This window comes from Fukomys damarensis, unplaced genomic scaffold (assembly GCF_012274545.1).
Source record: "Fukomys damarensis isolate Sample0158 unplaced genomic scaffold, DMR_v1.0_HiC HiC_scaffold_5, whole genome shotgun sequence".
In the NCBI taxonomy this organism is placed as follows: Eukaryota; Metazoa; Chordata; class Mammalia; order Rodentia; family Bathyergidae; genus Fukomys; species Fukomys damarensis.
In genome coordinates this window covers 44,006,407-44,025,671 of record NW_022900917.1, presented here as the reverse complement: position 1 = coordinate 44,025,671, position 19,265 = coordinate 44,006,407, and the positions used below count along the sequence as shown (strand labels likewise).

At 35.9% G+C, this 19,265-nt stretch overlaps 1 protein-coding gene and 1 pseudogene across 3 annotated transcripts in view; both read left to right on the top strand.

Moving 5' to 3' along the window:
• The window catches only part of LOC104853501 (serine/threonine-protein kinase Sgk3), a 161,070-nt gene that overhangs the window by 3,695 nt on the left and 138,110 nt on the right, over positions 1–19,265 (top strand). Inside the window, exons 2-3 of one of the 3 annotated variants that reach the window (XM_019205620.2) lie at positions 11,478–11,563; positions 18,337–18,441. The gene's annotated coding sequence lies outside the window, so the exon portion shown is untranslated. Of the gene's footprint in view, positions 1–11,395; positions 11,564–18,336; positions 18,442–19,265 lie in introns of those variants that run through there. The other 2 variants (XM_019205623.2, XM_019205621.2) reach the window with 2 other exon arrangements.
• Positions 2,262–13,814, top strand: LOC117284327 (annotated as a pseudogene).

The following is a 19,265-nucleotide window of genomic DNA, read 5'->3' as shown; positions in this document are numbered from 1 at the left end:
TTACCATTACAATAGAAAAAAGAGTTGAATTAACTTTTGGGTCATCCACTCACTTATGAAACATTTACTAAGAAATCCCTGTGTACCACCAGCATTATGCTTTATATCCAGGATGCAAAGGTGGCAACACATTTGCTCTCATTCCTGAGTTCGATCCTGTTATTAAAAAAAAAAAACATTGCTCTCATGAAGTTCACAGTTTTAGGTGTGTTTAACTTTGAAATCATCTTTAATGATAAAAGAATAATAATAAAGATAATATCAGGAAATATAAATTGTAGAAATCTTGAAAGTAATTCCCTGCTTTAAATGTAATAATTATGATTTATTGGCTAGAGTATCCGTCAGGAGCTGTACTAGTTGTGTTGCTTACTGCATATGATTGAATCCTCATGATATTCTTTGATATACTATATACTTTGTAGATGAGGAAACAGAAACTTGAGGAGGTTATGCAGTTAACCTAAATATTATAACAGCTAATAAATGGAATTAGAGTTAAACTCTTATTTTTATTAATCATTACTCAATAGTGGGTCACCAATGAAAATTCTAGTTAAGTATTAGAAAAGCTATCTGACAAATTGTAAGAATCCAAATGACTTACAAGTGAAGTATACAACTCACAGGTACATAAAAGTTTAGAAAACCTTTGTGATGAGGACTGTATGATTTACATTAATGAAACAGATTTTCCTTTCACACCAACATAACATGAATTGACCTATCCAGGTGTGTAAATCCCCAAAGCATTCCTTCCAGTATCTGTAATTTTCTTTATTTTCAGTAGCAAATGCATTATATAATTCTAACTGTAGTATCTCTTAACATTTTACCTAAATTTATGCAGTTAAAAATTAACTTCCAACTCAGGCAGTGTAGCCTGTAATCGCAGCTACTCAGGAGGCTGAGGCAGGAGGATGGCAAATTTAAGGCCAGCCTGGGAAATTTAATGAGAACCTGTCTCAAAAAAGGGCTGGAGATGTAGCTCAGTGGTAGTGGGTTGGATCTACCCCCCCCAAATTCATTTCCAGCTAGCCACATATTACATATTTGAGGTCAGCTTGGACAACTTTTGGCCACTTATCCAGTAGATTAGTAATGCTATATATTTGTAAGAATTAATATATGTATATAAATATATATAGTTATATAAATTTTAAAGAATTTTCTTTTTCCTAATACTTTTACAAATATTTTTGGGTTTTCTTGCTCCTAAATTTTACTTTCCTCTATTTATATTAACTTCCTCTCCTCTGAAAATTCTATTACCATCATGTGTAATAGCATATTAAGTATTCAAAGTTACGTAGAACATTTTTGTCTCATTAATGTTGTAGTAGTTGTAGTGATAATAAATAACAACAGCTCTCAAATACTGAGTACTTACCAATTGGGAAAGGCATTTTATATATATATATATAAAATCTCATTTTATCCTCATTATAATACAATGAAATATCCTCATTTTACAGATGGAGACACGCCAATTTGTTCAGGGGCACACAGTTAACAAAAGGAAGGCTTGTCAAATTCCAAAGCCCATGTTTTTAATGACTGTATTTTTGGGGGGAAAAAGGTTTTTTTAGTGTGTTAAATAAAGTTTTCATATAAATTTATGTATTTATATAGCTTTTTGTTGAGACATAATATTTGTACATCTTTATGGGATGCATTATGGTAATTCATTACATATATACAGTGTGTAATAATCAAATCAGGGTAATAAACATTTCCATATTTTCAACCATTACCATACCAATTAAGGCCTTTACATTTTTTTTAAAAAGGGTTTTTTTAGGGCCAGGGATTTAGCTCAGTGGTGCCACCACCTGCCTCACAAACACAAGGACCAAAGTTTGATCCCCAGTACCCCCAAAATAAGAAAATGTTTTTTTTTGTTTTGTTTTATCAGGTATTTGTAATGAACCCTGCCGTCTCCCTTGGTTATCCTAACTTCTTAGGCCTTCTGGGATCTCCTGGTATTGGCACTCTGGCCTCCAGGGGGCACTGTTTCCCCTTTGATATTGTGGCTCAATCTTGATTCCTAATTCCCTGTAGTACTGATGAAACCAGGAAAAATATTTCAAAACTTTGTAAAATGTTTCAGACAAATAGACAACAAATGAGTACAGGGCATAAAATACAATTAAATATTTTGGCTGAATTCATTGTAGGTATTTCAACATTTGACACTAAAAAGATTCCTCCCTACCTTGCTTCTCACTATGTGCACAAAGCAGGAGCCACTTTTTCCTACCATGTGTACTCTCCTCAAGCAAGCTAAATTCCTCAAAAACTATCCCACGACTGGTAAGGTTAGTTTCAGACAAGGGCCTCCTAAACTCTAAGTTTCAATTTCATTGTCTGCCTCTTTCCATGATGGACATAAGGCATGCCAGCCCTCTTCTGGGAAGATGACTCCTTTCATTTGGGTGTGGCTTGTTCCACAAAAGTTCATATGGTGAAAGCTTGGTCCTGAATGAGGTTCTCAGTATTGAGGTGGTGAAGGTTATTAGGTCTTGAATGCATTAATGGTACTCTTGTAGGATCAAGACTACATATGGGAGTGTATTAATTCTCAAGAGAAGCGTTGTTATAAAAGAAGCAGGACTTTCCTCATTATCTTGCTGCTTCTTGCTTCATGAACTTTTATGAATGTGCTGCTTGCCTCTTATGCATGCTCCTGCCATGATGCCATCTGCCATGTTTTGATAAAGCCACAGGCCCTCACCAGAAGCTGTCCAGTCTTGAACTTTCAAAGCTACAAAACGGTGCATTAACTAAATCTCTTTTTTTATACATTACCCGTCATCTAATATTTTGTTATAGCGATGCAAAATAGAAATAGTATTGCTTACTCCTAGGGTTATAATTTTACTCAGTTGTTGGGGGATTGTTCATTTTCTTCTCTCTTCCCTCTCCCCCTCATTATACTACAAAGGGGTGAATGAATATCACTGAGCTATATCCCTAGGCCCACCTGGGTCTTTTGTGTCCCTGAGTGTCTTGTTCAGTATGTAAAAAATATAAGACCTTTGTATTACCTATCACCACATAACAAAATACCCCAAAAACACCAAGGCTTTAAACAATAAATACCCCCACACACACCCAGACTCTGTAACTCAGGAATCGGGATCCGGTTTATCTGGGTGCCTCTTAAGAGTTTCTCACACGGATACAGCTGTAAAGACTGTGATTGGTGTTACATCAGGTTTGAGATAATCTGCTTCCAAGCTCACTCACGTGGCTGTTGGCAGCTTCAGTTCCTTGCTGGTGGTTGACTTAGAGGCATTTATCTGTTCCTTACTGTGGAAGTCCATCCATGAGACAGCAGAATAAATTGTGAGAACATGAGTGCATCCCCAAGACAGAAGCCACCATCTTTTTATATCGTATTTCTGAATATTCTTGTGTTGTATTCAGATTAGGTTGAAGTGAATGAATAACTATCCTGCCATCTAATGGAGGGATTATGCAAAGGAATGAATAAAAGGAGATAAGAACCCTTATGGGTCATTTTAGATGCTTTCAACAACACCACTCTTTACCAAATCCATGTATCCATTTCTCACTATTGTGGTTTTTGTTGTTCTTGTTTTATTAGCAGGGAGCCAAACTCAAGACCTTAGGATTTTGAGGCATTCCCAGGCCCTCTCACTATTATGTTTACTGTGTGAAATCAATGTTTTGTGTTTTTTTGTTTGTTTTTTAGCTCAAATCTAAGAGATAAAATCAGGGCCTCTACCATTGAGCTATACCTCTAGCCCCAGCTGTGAGCAATCTTTTTTTTTTTTTTTTTTTTTTTTTTTTTTTTTGGTACTAGGGATTGAATCCAGGATATTAACATCAAGACAGCCTTTTTTATTTTTTTATTTTGAGACTAAGTTGCCCAGGTTGGGCTCAGTCTTGGCATACTCCTGCCTCAGCTTCCCAGAACCCTAGGATTATAGGTATGCCTCTGCCACCAGTCCAGGCCTGTGAACAATACTGAGAGATGAGTTAACATCGCCTTCTGGAACAAAGAACAGGCTAATGTCACTGCTTGCTACAAAGACAGTGAATGCCCCATGCTCAGTATTCCCCAACTGCAACGCAAACATCATCTGGCCCCCTTCATATCACCTATGTAGGACTTAGGGGTAAGGGGAACTTATACAAACATGCTGATGCTCATTTTTTTTCTTGTAACTGCTTCTTATTTCTGTTTTATTTTTTTCTGATTCAGAGATCTGTTGAAACCAAAGGAAAGCCTAAATCATCTTCACTTGTGGTTACTTGCTGTGTGTGTGTGTGTGTGTGTGTGCTTGTGTGTGTTACTGGAGGTTAAACTCAGGACCCTTGCACTGCCCTTCATCCCCAACCCTCTTTTAAATTTTTAAGATAGGATCTCGTTAATTCACTAAATTATATCCTGCTTTAATTTCCTAGAGTGCTAGAATTATAGGTGTGCACCACCATGTCTCGCTACTTGATTTTGGTTGACTTTAAGAATCACTCATCACCTAAGCAGTACGTTATTAGTCTCTCACTAGCTTTGCTACCGATAACACCTCTGATAAGTGGGTCATGATGATAATGGTTGCCTAGGTTATTGTTCTGGGAATTGAAGACCATTTTTGTTAAAACCACTTCACTTAGGCCTGCACAAGTGTCTGACAGGTGACCTCCCTTCAGGAGGCCAAAAACTATCCTTGGTGTATAGTAATGCCACCATTTTCTGTGCATGAATCCCACGAGGAGCTGTGAAATTTGAGTGTGCATGCACAGATCATTAAGTACTTCACATCCAATCAATTTTCAGGCCTTAAAAAATTTTTTTTGAGACAGGGTCTTACTATGTACTCCAGGCTGGCCTTGAACTCTGTGTAGCTTAAACTCACAGTGATCCTCCTGCCTCAATTTCATGAGTGCTAGGATTCCAGGCATGTGCCACCATGTCTGGCTTCACCCTGCTTTTTTATTCCGCAAATACCCCTAAACCCTGTCATTGGGAAGGCAGATTTGAGACTTGCATCTCCTTCTTCATGCTCAGCTGCTCATTTAAAAAGCTTATCATCTTAGTGATTGGCATATCATTTGCCAAGGAAAATGGGCCCAGCTCAGTAACAATGTCTTTTAGCATCCATGAAACTGTGACAGGCTTGTAAGTAGAATAAAATCAAATCATAGACCTGACAGTTTGACTCAGTAGGATAACTTCATCAGAATTGTGTACAGCTCTGAGAGACCAGCATTCACACAAAAGATCTACATACATATATCTTTCTACTTAACAAACATTTATGTGCCAGTTATTATAGGAGTTGTGGATGTAAACTCATTTACTCATAAGGTAGCTGTTATGGTTTGAACAAAAACGTTCCCCAAAAGACTCATGTGTTCAGAAGAGGGCTTTTGAAAGATGATTAGATCATGGGGACTACAACCATCTTAATGGATTATTCTATTGATGCGTTCATAGCTGAATGTGCTTTTTAGGAGGTCAGGCCTGGTTGGAGGGAGTAGGTCAATAGGGGCTGTTCTTAGTTGCTTTTTTCATTGCTGAGACAAAATAACTGACTCCCAAAGGTAAACGAAGAAAAGTTTATGGCTCACAGTTTGTAGAGGTTTTAGTCCATAATTGGCTGGCTCCAAGGCAGCGTGGAGAGATGGGTGTCACAGAGGAGAAACTTCATGGTAGACAGAAGGTAGCAAAGCAAGCAAGGGGCCTTAGCAGCTTCTTTCTGCCCCTTTTATATCCTGTCTAGGCTACTGGGATTAGGGCAATGCCAAACCAAGAGTAGACTGATTTAGTAATCACCCACCCTTAATCTCAGCACCCCTAATCCTAGTATTGCACCATGAATCAATCACACACTCTAGATCCAGCCACCTCTGAACAAGCTCCACCTATGACTCCAGGAGGCTTGGGGAAACATCTGAACACAAACCATAATACGATGTAACCTGGAAAACTGACTAATTCAGGATGTACTATTTAAAATTCACTTATTATAGATGGGAAAGAGATGCAAAGATATGAGTAGGTTGTCTCAAGTCATATAGTTTGTAAATGTCGGATTCTTGTTATTCAAACAGAAACAAAAACCAACAATTTGGCCAGAAACCTTTGATGTACTTACTATATCACACTGTGTTACGAGCTGGGAGAGGGTGGGGCCAAGAAAAGACTGGGTAGATGAAAAAAGAGTTACTCATTCAAAACACTTGCTGAGATTACCAGTTTTGAGCTGTTTCAAACATCATACTACTAGAATTTCTGTTTTATTTGAGTTTTCAAAGGAAAATTCTTCTGATCATATTGGTACATGCTCTGAGATGGAATGCTATATTTGTCTTATTAGGATTTGATTGGGAAAATAGGCATCTGTCTTCAGACCATGAATGCAGAAAAGCTTTGTCCACAGAAAACCCTCCACAAGAATGTTTTTAACACCTTTATTCATAATTGATTCTTGGCAGCAGCCACAATGTCTTACAGTAGGTGAATGAATGAATAAACTGTTACATTCAGATGATGGAATATTTTTCAGTGCTAATAAGAAATGACTACCAAACCATGAAAAGATCAGGAGTCCTTAAGTATATATTATTGATTTAAAGAAACCAGTTTTAAAAGGCCACATACTGTATGAATCCAACTGCATGACATTCCAGAAAAGAAAACTGTGGAGACAGTAAAAAGATCAGGGCTTGGGTAAGAGGAAGAATGAGTAGGTTTAGCACAGAGGATCTTTAGGGTAGTGAAAATATTCTGCATGATGTCAAAATGATGGGTCTCATAGAATGTAAAACACCCAGAGTGAAGCACTTTGTGAAATAGAATTTTATTTGTGGGCTTTGGGTGATAGTGATGTTTCAGTGTAGGTTCATCATTTGTAACAAATGTCCAACTCTGGTACAGATGGTGATAATGGGGGAGGCTGTGCATGTGGTGGGAGCAAGGAGTGTACAGAAAATATCTTTACCTTCTCAGTTTTTGCTGTGAACCTAAAACTGCTGGGGGAAAAATAATGAAGTTACTTTTAAAAATGCTTTGAAAACCAATGTATTTTAAAATGTAAAATAATGTTGATAGTGTGATTATGTGGAATCAGTTTTATTAACCTCACTCTGTACATTAACTTTCTGCCAGTTATTTCCTCCTTTCCTAGTAGGTATGAGTGGCATGTCTCCTTGTTGGCTTCTGTTCTTCTGCCCTTTTCTTGAACCTTCCCACACACCCCTGCTTCCCTCTTTCCTCTTCCCCTTTTCCCTTTCTCCTTCCCCTTCCTTCCCTTCCCTTTTTTCTTCTTCTGCTAGAGATGGAACTGAGGACCTCAAGCATGCTCCGTCAGAGCTGCCCTCTCCTCCCCTTCCCCTCCTCTCCCCATTCCCTCCCCTCCCCTCCCTCCTCTTCTCCCCACCTCTCCCCTCCCTCCCCTCCCCTCCCTCCTCTTCTCCCCTCCCTCTTCTTGGTGCTGGAGATCAAATTCAATGCCTCAGGTATCCTAAGCTCTACCACTGAACCACATCCCCAGCCCTTGTCTCTTTTACTGACTCTTCTATTGCCTCCTTTTTCTGCTTCTAAAGATGCTTGTGGTTGTTTAGACCCACCAGGGATATTCTGATTATTTTGAGGTCAGCTAATTAGCAAACTTAATTCTATCTGCAACCTTAATTCTTTGTATATAATGTAATATATTTGCAGGTTCTGGAGACTAGAACATGGACAATTTGGGGAGTCATCACTCGGCCTATTATAATGTGTACTTATTTTATATATATGCAATTTATATTACATAATTGAATATATTTTAATCTCGTTTAACTCTTACAACATCCTTATAAAACAACAGCTACTTTAATATGAGAAAACTGAAGACTAAGTTAGTTAGGAAATATGTCTAGGTTCAGGGCTGGTAAGTAACTGTGAGTTTTGAGCCCATGACTCTTTTCCTTTAAAGCTATGTCCTTAATCATTAGGCTAAAGTTTGTATGCTAAAAATTTTATTTTTAGGGGCTGGGGATTTAGCTCAGTGGTGCTGCTGTCTGCCTCACAAGTGCAAGGTCCTGAGTTCAATCCTCAGTACCAAAAGAAATTTATTTTTATTTTTCAACAAAAAGACTACTATAATCAAAATGATTTGTGTGTGTGTGTGTGTATGTGTGTGTGTGTGTGTGTGTGTGTGTATGTGTAGGAATGAAAGCTCAAGGAGTATATAGCAGTTAGAATTCAAATAAACATGTTGTTTTAGTAATAAAATCATCATTTGTGCTACATATATATCTTCATAGACTTTTGGTAGTGACTTTTACTTTTCATACTATACACTAATTTTCTGAACTGTTAGCACAGTTTGCTTTTAAAAAGTTAAACTGGTGTAAGTTGTACGAAAGTGAGCTTCAACTTTGCTTATTTGCAGAATTTAAAATTAAACAAGACCTCAGGAAGGATGTTCATTCTCTTCTCTTGAATACCTTAATTTATCACTTTTCATTCGTACTTAGAAATATATGTAGAATTTTCATTTCTGTGGTCTTAATTTCCAGTAATATGTTTCTGTACCCATATTTCCCAGATGATTATTCTTCAATGAAAATAAGTAGCAGTGAAATATAATCTCTCCAGTCATGGACTGATATCACAAGTAACAAGATAAAAGCTAAAAGAGGTGGCTGCAACTAAACAAAGTGCCTATAAAACTTTCAAAAGTATAGTACTAACCTTTAGAAGAAAAACACAGCACAAGGCAAAAATGGTATGAGAGAAATGCAACATACTAAGGAATACATTCAGATAGCAGAAGGAAAAATAATAAAGGGGCTCTTAACACTTTTCATTTTCTCACGTTATATCAAGGACATAAAATCCCCTTGAAAGCACCTTATATCTATGTACCTGCTACCTTCTATCTATCTACCTTCCCTCAGTGCTTTGCAGAGGAAATATTGAATCAATATTTATATTTATGATTGTCATAAAAGCTACTTTCAAATGATCAATTTTCAAACTCAAATCCAAGTTCATAGTGAACCATGAGCTATTTAAAGGCTTGAAGGGCCAGGTATTTAGTTCAGTCGTTCTGGTGCCTGCCTCGCAAGCATAAGGTCCTGAGTTCAATCCCCAGTACCAGAATAATAATAAAGAAAGAAAGAAAGAAAGAAAAGGAAGGAAGGAAGGAAGGAAGGAAGGAAGGAAGGAAGGAAGGCAGGCCTGGGAGGGAAGTCAGAGGAAGGAACAGAGAAGCATGTGATTCTGTGGAGTTTGGTTGTGGCAGTAGTTCCTTATTATATGTTCCTAAATGATATTAACTACTGTTTGAAGGTAGTGATTATATTTTAGTTTCCACCTCTCTAAACCTAGTACTGTATCTGGTATACATTAGGTACTTAACAAATCGTTATTGGATGAAGAAGAGACAAAAGGCATTGGATTCTTTAATGATACCAAGCTAAGGAATGGGGCTATAGAAAATAGCTACCTATATGCATTTTGAATATACATTTTATCTTTAAAAATGTTTCAGCAAGCTGGGCATGGTAGTGCATGCCTATAGTTCAGACCACTCTGCAGACTAAAGCAGGAGGATGAAGGTCACTTGAGCCCAGGATTTCCAGGCACACTCACACATAAATTATAAGTTTGTTACCTCTTATACTAATTCTTATATACATTATAAACTCTTAAATGTTAAGTGTAAAAATATATTTAAAATAATTTAATGGTATTTTATTAGTAATGTAAGTCTTGCTTTTATTTCATGCTTTGTTACTTGGTACCTTATTACCTTTTTAAAAAAAATACTGAGTTTATTGGTACTTTTTAAGTATGCAGTACAGTTATACATTCATCATTGGGATCTTGTACCCTTAATGACAGATCTTGGTTCTCATTTTTCCCCATACCCTGTCCTCCCTTCACCCCTTCCACCCTCCCCCATTTACAAAGACTTTGTTTCCATTTTTTCCTTTTCTCATACTTTTTCTTGTCCCTTATTTCCTTCCCCCATCCTTCCCACTTCCCCTACACCTTTAGCTCTTTTCTTCCTATTTCACATTATCAGTTATACAATTTGGATCTTATTTACACTTTTAGTTTTTCACACCAGAGAAACTATTCAGTATTTACATGTGTTTTATTTATTTCACTTAAGAGTATGGCCTCACTATGCATCCATTTTCCAATGAATGACTCTAGTTTCTCATTCTTTATGGCTGAGTAGTATTCCATTTTATAGAAAAACACATCTGTGGTATGATTCTTTTAATTTTTTTGGAAAGATACCCACTTTAACAGTTTGTGATGTAGTGATTTAAAGATCAAGTTCTAAGTTTAATCATCCTTATACTTCATTTTAACTCATAGCTGAAAAGAGATTTCAAAAAGATACTTAGATTAAAACAGAACAAGTACATTATCATTGGCTTTATTACTCATTTTATTTTGTACTCTTCATTAACCAGTTCTATAAAGATTTTTTGTTAAATTTTGTCTAGTAGATTTACATTTTTTCTGTTTTAAATCAGCAGTTCTTGCAAATGAAGGTCGCTGTATTTTACCTTATTAGCAGATGCATTTAAGACCCACTGAAAGGCATTATACTGAAAACCTTCAAAGTAGAAAGCTGTGTTTCCAAAGTTGTAGTGTGCAGAGAGTTTAATATGCTTTTCCCCCCATACATTGTTTTTCTTAAAAAATCACACACTATTGGAAATATTTCCAAATATTTTCAAACTTCTCTCTCCAAAGTCCTTCTTTCAAGACACATATGTACATAAAGGCAGTGAGGGGAAGGGAGTTGTTCTCCAACTCATTGATAAAATTTGACCTCAAAACTAAAGCATGAGTCAGACACAGTGGCACACTGCCTTTAATCGCAGTTGCACAGGAGACTGAGGAGGATTAGAAGTTTGAGGTCAGCATTGTGTAACCTAGAAGAACCTCTCTCAAAATAAAAAGGAATAAAGATTTAGTTTACTTCTGAGCTGGAGGATCTGATTTAATTTTCAGAATCAGAAAAAAAAGGTAAATGTATGTGTATTATCTACTAGGTAATAGTATCACAGAAAAAGGTAAAGAAGTCTGAAGTCTAGATTATTTAGATTTTTGTCAGAAGACTGCATAATTCATTTTAATAACAATTCGTGCTTATGTGATATTTATTTTGGTGGTAGATGTTATACCAAGAGATTTGTATATATAGTCATCTCTTGGTACCATGGAGGATTGGTTCCAGGACCCGGTGGATACCAAGATCTCTGGATGCTCAAGTCCCTTATATAAAATGGCATTTAAAATTAACATATAATATATGCATTCTCCCTTATACAGTATTTTAAATCCTCTCCAGGTTATATATAATATCTAAAACAATGTAAATGATATATATACAAGTAATTGTTACACTATTGCTTAGGGAATGATGACAAGAAAAAGTGTATTATTGAGTACAGACATAATTATTTTTTCAAATACTTTCCATATGCAGTTTGTTGAATCTACAGATGTAGTACCTGAGGATATGGAGGGCCAGCTATCCTGTATATAACTCACTTCATCCTCAGAACAACCCTAGTAAGTAGATAAGGATTATTATCTCTACTGTGGATGAAGAAACCGAACCAGAAACATTACATAACTTTTCCAGGATAACATGCCTTGCTATGGCAGAACAAGCCGGGCAGTGTGTGTCCAGGATCTATGCTTTTAACCACACCTATTTTAAATACTTTGATGGAAGGTAAACTTTTTGTTTTGTTTTTTGTTTTTCACTACAGGGTTTGGACCCAGTGTCTTTGCACTAAGCTACATCCCCAGCCCTTCTTATTTTTTATTTTGATACAGGGTTTCTCTAAGTTGTTAGGTGAAGTTTGAAGTTGTAATTCTTCTGTTTTAGCCACCTACAATTCTGGGATTATAGGCATGTATTTCCATGTTTGGCTAGATAAAGCATTTTCACAAATCATTCCCTATCTCTGTATATATTTATAGATATAAATATTATATATATTGTATAGATTCTATTGAAAAGACTTTTTACAAAATGAACTTACTCTCAATATCAGTATATATTATACAGATTATATTAAAAGGGCTTGTTTTTACAAAATTAACTGTATCGATGACATTTTATGCTACATAAAATTGCAATGGACTGATCATAGATGAAGGTTCCCTTCTCAGTTCCTTCGGTGTATGGAAGGCCCAGGTCTTCTCAGGTCACCTTATACAGCACAAGTTTGACTATGCTGACTGACAAAAGGACTGACAGTATAATATAAGCTGTATAGTATAAACAATGTCAACATAGATGGCAAATAATGAAGCTTCATTTCTTTCTTCTGGAATAAAACAAATGAACACTGCTTTTTTTTTTTTTTTTTTTTTTTTTTTTTTTTGTACTGGGAATCGGACTCTAGACCTTGTGCTTGTGAAGCAGATGGTGGCACCACTGAGCTAAATCCCCGGCCTGACACTCCATTTTTTTTTCCTTCAGAACTGTAGTAGATTGTTTTGAACACCTGTGACTGTGTGTCCTCCAGTCTTGATGTTGTTTGCCTCAGCAAATATGAAAAAATTAAAAATCACCCAGGAGAAGTCCTCTCTCCCAGTGTTGCTATGCAGCTTGTGCACGTTTGGAATGAAAAGGAGGTTTTATGACAAAACAGAATTTTTCAGAGAAAAGCAATATAAGGAAAGATGACTTAAAGATTTCCAGGACACTCTTGATGAAGAGCAGCTTTGGGAAAACAAGCCAACATTGATTTTGAAGAACAAATCCTTAGAAAGAAGTTTATGAACAGATTGCTATGGAAAGAGTTCAGGCTTGTTATAGAAAGCATTATAAAATATTCAGAGAAATTTTGGATGAAATACTTGATTTGTCTGCTAAAGGGGCAGACTATTGAATGTTGACAAATAATCTGATTCCACTTAAGATGATGAGTGATTGGAAGAAATTGTTTTTGCATGAAAAGCCTATATATGAACAAACCTCTATTAAGCATATGCCTGCTAATCCCCCTGAAGAACAACTTAGAGAACTGGATAAAAGACTTGCTAGATAGCAAAGATTATGAAGAATATAAGAATATGATTGAAAGTGGGCTGTACCGGAAGAAATGACAGATAGTTTACCACCCCCCAGCAATTCTGTACTGGGTCATGCCCTTCACAGACTCATTGAAAAATCTCTTCCTTCTCAAATTGAGCCAAAAGAACCTGAACTGTCTTCATTTGCTACTAAAGGATTCTTACTTAGTGGGAAATGTCTCACTTTAAAGACTTTACAAATAGAATTTCCTATTCGATCACTCTTGTCCAAGAAGCTATCCAACCATTTTGTGACAATGAAAAAGTCAGTGAGGACCTACCAATTCAGAAAGAAGGTGAAGAGGTTCCATCAAATCTGTAGGAGGACAGTAAAGAAAGCCAGGACACACACAAGGTATCTTCAGATGCTCCAGTTTCAGGTGAACCATTAGCAGAAACAGAAGGTAAAACTGCCTGTAGTACACATACTAGCAGAACACCAAAATAGAAGAAGTCAAATCAAGTGAGTGATCATATCTCTAAACTCATTGTACATGCTCAGCTTGATGCAAAATCACAATTGGAAAAAAAACATTCCAAATACATTATTAGTTAACATCATAGTAAATGCTATGAATGAGATACCTGTGGATTCTTGATGGTTTTCCAATGACATTAAACCAAGTACAACTTCTATAGGAAGCTCTCACTGGATGCAATAGAAACCTCATAAAAATGGAGGCAAATAAAACACAAATATCCACATTGTCTGTGAATCCTACAGCTTCAAAAGAAGTACCTCTTCCCTCTTCTGCATTTGATTTTTTCATATTACTAGATATTTCAGATACTTTCTTGCTGAGTCACATGCATGTTACCATAGCTGAAAGTTCTTCACCTGAAAAATGGCTCATAAAAATATTGGTCAACATGGTGCTGCTGAAAACAAAGATAAGCATGGGTACCAGAACTTAGGTGATCACATACAAAAGAGAACTGTAGGCTTCTTGGACAACTGGCATTTGTTGAAACAGTGGTTTTCAGAACCAGAAAATATTTTGATAAAAGTCAATGCTGAAATAGATAAGGAGCCTTTATGCCAGAAATTAAAAGAAATTTCTGCAACTGAGGTAGTGAAGAAAAAGAATAAGGTAATTACATTTATTTTAAAAAAATTTTGGGCTGGGGATTTAGCTCAGTGGTTCCACCACCTGCCTTGTAAGCACGAGGACCCGAGTTCAATCCCCTGTACAGCCCCCCAAAATCACTAAGTTAAACAAAACAACTCCTTAAATATAATTTGAGAAATAAAAGTAGGTGAGTTTAGATTTTAAAATCTGATAGTGAAATGTAATTTCAAATATAAGAGTTGAGCATGGTGGCACATGACTGTAATACTAGTACTTGGGAGGCTGAGGCCAGCCTTGGCTACATAGTGAGTTCAAGGCCAGCCTACTCAAAACATCAACAATAGGAACAGCAAAAAATTATATATACTTACATATATAATATATATTATATATGAATAATACTGGTTGCATTATAAGAGTGAGAAATAAAAAGTTTTAAGAAAATGCTGTCACTATATTAAGGAATTATCCAATCCTTTATAGTGTTCTATGTATCATACTTGGTACTTTATCTAAAGTAGAAATAGAACTATAGAAAATTTGAGGAAAATATCACATGAATCATAAAATGAGAAAAAGATAAAAGAACTGGAGTTGTTTATCCTAGAAAGCCTAGGAGAATTTGAGTCTTCCAGGATATGAAGAGTTATAATCCCTTAAGGTCTATTTAAGTCTTTGACACATCTGGTTGAGCCAGACATAGATTCCACAGAGAATTAGCTGAGGCAATAACAGCAATGTACCTCTTTAAGCTAGAGGCATTAAAGCCTCACTTTTGAAATGGTTTCAGTCATTAATTGCACATAATTGACAGTAAATAACTGAGTCATCAAATGAAAAGTATTTAAGAAAAGCTACTATTTACCACTGATAAGCGACTATAATAATAGTTATCTTCAAAGTCTAGCTAGCAGGTTTGAGCTCACAGGGCTAATATGATTCTCTGAATGTAGAAACTGCTGACAGGACTTATGTAAATAAATTGTTGTCAATTACTAAAAGACAAGGTGGTGCGGAGGAGAGAAAATGAGAGAAAAAACAAACAGTTTTTATTTTATTTTTGATACTTAGATTAGAAGACAATGCAATTTCCCTAATATGGAGGTATAGTAGTTTTACTTTTGATAATTAATAGTCAGCAAAAATTTTAATTAATTTCCAAGTACTTTTAATCAAAAAATTGGTGCTAGCAATTTAAGAGTTCTGATCTTTTATCTCTTCCCCTTGGTTTTTCTCATGAGTCTAGTATAGAAAGTGAGAAAATCCTGTGATCTGAAAACTATATTTGATCCTAATGTAGTATTGCTTTAAAATGCAGTTTTTTCTTCATTAAAAAACACAATTGAACTTTAGGCATTTCAGTTCGGATCTTAAATTTGAACAGAGCTAATTTGGCCTAAGAAATAATGAACTTTGGGCCTTTTGTTTATGAGCACTCCATTGAACTGTCTTTCAGATCAAAGAAGTTAATTCTGCTCTGTACCAAAGAGGTATTAACTGGCCTCAATTTGAGTTCCTTTGAGTATTTGAGTTTTCTAATTTAGGTTGCTTTGTGTTTCTGTTGTGTTGTTTGTGTTCTGCTGTGTTGTGTTTGACACAGGGTCTTTCTACATATAGTCCAGGCTGGCCTTGAACTCACTATATAGCTGAGACTGGCCTTGAACTTGCAGTCTTCCTGTCTCAGTCTCTTGAGTGCTGGGATTATAGACATGCACCACTGTGCTCCACTTTGCTCTATGTTTTATTAAATTGTTTTACTTAGAAATTTTAATAAATTTGAATACCGAATAGTTTCTCTGGTGTGAAAAACTATTAGTACATAAGATCCTAAAGATATAATTGACCATGTGAAATAGGAAGAAAAGGGCTAAAGGTGTAGGGAAAATGGGAAGGGTAGGGGAAAGGTAATAAGGGAAAAGAAAACAATATGAGAAAATGAAAATAAAGTGTTTGTAAATGGGGAGGGGAGGAGGGGGTGAAGGGAGGGCAGGGACAGGGGAAAAAATGAGAACCATGACCTGTCATGTAAAGGTACAAGATCCCAGTAATGAAAGTAATTGTACTGTATACCTAAAATGCACCAATAAATTCAATAAAAGAAAAGAAAAAAAAGAAATTTTAATAAATTTGATACTTTTGTTTCCCCATATTCTTACTCATTTTTACAGCAGTATTTTCTGTTTAATTATATTCAGAGCCAGTTCATGGTTAGAATTATGTCTTAATCGTAAAATTGTTTTCTTTTTTTTAAAAAAATTTTAAAATTGATTTTATTGGTACAATCTAGGTAGATAATACAGTTACATTCACTACTGGGATCCTGTACCTTCACATTACAGGTCTTGGTTCTCATTTTTTTCCCCTTGTCCATGCCCTCCCTTCACCCCTCATCCCCTCCCCATTTACAAACACTTTATTTCCATTTTTTCATTTTCTCATATTTTTTCTTTTCCCTTATTCCCTTTCCCCTACCCTTCCCACCTTCCCTACACCTTTAGCCTTTTTCTTCCCATTTCACACTATTAATTATCCCATTAGGATCTTGTGTACTATTATAGTTTTTCACACCAGAGAAACTATTTGGTATAAAATTATTTTATTTGAGATTGTGTGATGCTGTGATTGGTATATAAACTGATAAACATAACTGGAAACTATAGCAGTAACTCATGTCTCATCCACTTAAGTAGATGAATCAGTAAGAAAATGGAGAAGAGGCGCTAAAGCAAATAATATGACTAAAATATCTTTGCTTTCATAATCATATCATTGGTTAGTACTTCTTTAAACTGAGCATTTTATCAGTCATTAAAAGAAAAGGATTCTAAATACTAAATACTAGCCCTCATTTCCTTAACTAGTTGACTTACAAAACGACGTCATCCAAGTCCTGTGACTGCCATTTAATTGATTTTTTCTCCTAAGTGGAAGTGATCGTTCCTGTATTTAGAAGAGATGCCCCTCATCTCTTCTAAAGTTACAATGAGAGAACTACAAATAATAAAGTTTTATATAACATAAAAATAACAATGCTTCTATATCAAACATCATTTTAGAGCAAAGTTTTCCATTTTGAATAGTGGAGGACAAAAACCAACCATTTATTTCATTGAGATATATTATCTAAAAGAAAATACATTACTTGGGTAAGTAATTTTTCAAATGTGTGGGTGAACAAATTATTATTATTGCTAGTCTAATTTTCCAAAATTCTGAACAGATATTAGTATTATAATTGATTTTTTCCTGCTAGTTTTAGAACTTTATATAAAAGTCTACAATCTGACCATTATTATATGACTACAAATGAGATACATACCATATTGGCATTTTTATCTCTAAAGATAAGGACTGTGTTAGTCCATCTTCTCTTATAACAGAAAATTAGACTAGGTATTTATTATCAGTGGGTGATCAATCCTCTGACTGCCTAGAAAGGGGGATGGCAAGGGCTGAACAAAAAAGAAAGAAAAAGACAAGAAGTTTGGGTAATTTGAAAGTATATAGGGGGCTGGGAGGTCACTGCCTCAGAGCCAGCAAAGAAAAAGACACTCTGAGCTTGCCACTATTTATTGGGTTTATAGGGAGTATCAGATGACTCAGAGTGTGAACATAACCCTAAATTGATGGAGATCTTACAATTGGAGAAAGAATCAGACAACTTGGAGGAAGAATCAGATGACTCGGAGGGTGGTGGTAATCCTATGATGATGACCCCCCCACCCCAAAAAAATACTCATTTCAAAAAAAAATTCAAAAAAATCCTATGACAATGAAGATCTTAGGTAGATGAGGAGCTTATGTTGATTAGGACAGTGAGTTGAGCAAAACATTCTTAGAACAGTAGGTGAGATGAGTTAAACTGATAAGGAATTTGTCCCTCTGCAGGTAAACCTTTCTCTTTTTGTGTTACTACTCAGTTCTCGAAGAACCAGGATGTCTTCAGGTGATGTAATGTTGCCCTTGAGCATCACACATCACCAGACCATTGAGGCCTCAGCTGTGACCAGAGGCAAAATAGAGTTATGTTCCCACATGCCTTAGCTGGCCCACAAGGAAGAAGACCAGGCTTCAGACGGCCCTAATCATAATTTAATTGTAAAATTATTTTCCCCCAAAATTATGTAGAATGGCCCCCAACAATTTTTAATTGAGCAGAAAATTATTTCATCCATTTTTCTGCAGGCAAGAGAGAAGTCCAAGAGCATGGCACCAGCAACCGGTGAGGCCTTTCATGCTGGATGTCTCCTGATGGAAGGTGGAAGGGCAAGAGAAGGCAAGCTCATTTTGGTAACAAATCTACTCTCCCAGTAACTATATCCCTTGATAACAGTATTTATCCATTTATTAATCCGTTCATGAGGACACAGCCCTCATGACATATTGGCTTTTTCTTAGTCCTACCTTTCAGTACTCTTATTGCATGGAGGATGTTTCCAGCACATACACTTTTGAAAACACTTTCAACCATAGAAGTCTATGAGTATATTATGTTACAGGCATTCAGTTAAATTCATTTAACCCTCATAGCAATCTCATGATATAAGTATTATTATTATTATCTCTGTTTTGAGAAGGAAGAATCACTATTATCATCCTTGTGTTACTGATAAAACAATTGCTCAGAGAGGTGAAATGATTTGCTTAAAATAGAAAGTGGAAAAGCTGGGAGTTAAAACCTGGGTCTGTTTAATTCCAAAGTTTGTTCTCGTAACCTCTACAGACAAAATACATGAGCAATGTATTTGTCTTATCTAAATGAACAGAATCATATTTCTTTTTTTTTCAGCTTTAATTAAGTTTATTGGTACATTTTCGGGATACAATACATTTACATTTATTGTTGGGATCTTGTACCTCTACATGACAAGTCTTGATTCTCATTTTTTCCCCTTACCTCTGCCCTCCCTTCACCCCCTCCTCCCCTCCCCATCTACAGACACTTTATTTTCATCTTTTCATTCTCTCACATTTTTTTCTTTTCCCTTTTTACTCTTCCCCTACCCATCCCACCTTCCCTACACCTTTAGCTCCTTTCTTCCCATTTCTAAATGTCAGTAATCTTATTAGAATCTTATGCATTGTTGCAGATTATTCACACCAGGGAAACTATT